The sequence below is a fragment of the Sprattus sprattus genome, assembly GCF_963457725.1.
Source record: "Sprattus sprattus genome assembly, chromosome: 3".
NCBI classification, from domain to species: domain Eukaryota; kingdom Metazoa; phylum Chordata; class Actinopteri; order Clupeiformes; family Clupeidae; genus Sprattus; species Sprattus sprattus.
The window spans coordinates 28,188,494-28,188,927 of NC_137922.1; positions in this window are offsets into that span (position 1 = coordinate 28,188,494).

A 434-nucleotide genomic window follows, 5' to 3' on the forward strand; every position below is an offset into this window, starting at 1 on the left:
TTCTAAGGCATGACATTTCCACGATTCAGTTTTCTGTGAGCCTTAACCGAAACCAACACCTGTCTCTCACACACATACAAATCCAAATAGACACCTATTGCTAATTACTGTATGCAGTATGGTAAGATACTGTACAGTATTGTAAAGCATGTTCACACACAGCAGAAGATGAGATTCTTTACCTTCAGATTTGAAACAATAAACCTTGATGACAAGATGACTACCATTAGTGATTGAGCAGCACTCCTGGGTTAGGACACTACACACACACACTCAAACTCACACTCACACACTACACTACACACACTACTCACACTACTCACACACACTACACACACACACTCACACACACTCTGAGCGAAAAGAAAGAGAGCAGCTACATGCTACAAACTCACAACAAAGGGAAGTGCGTGTGTGGTGAGTGCATTTGTTTG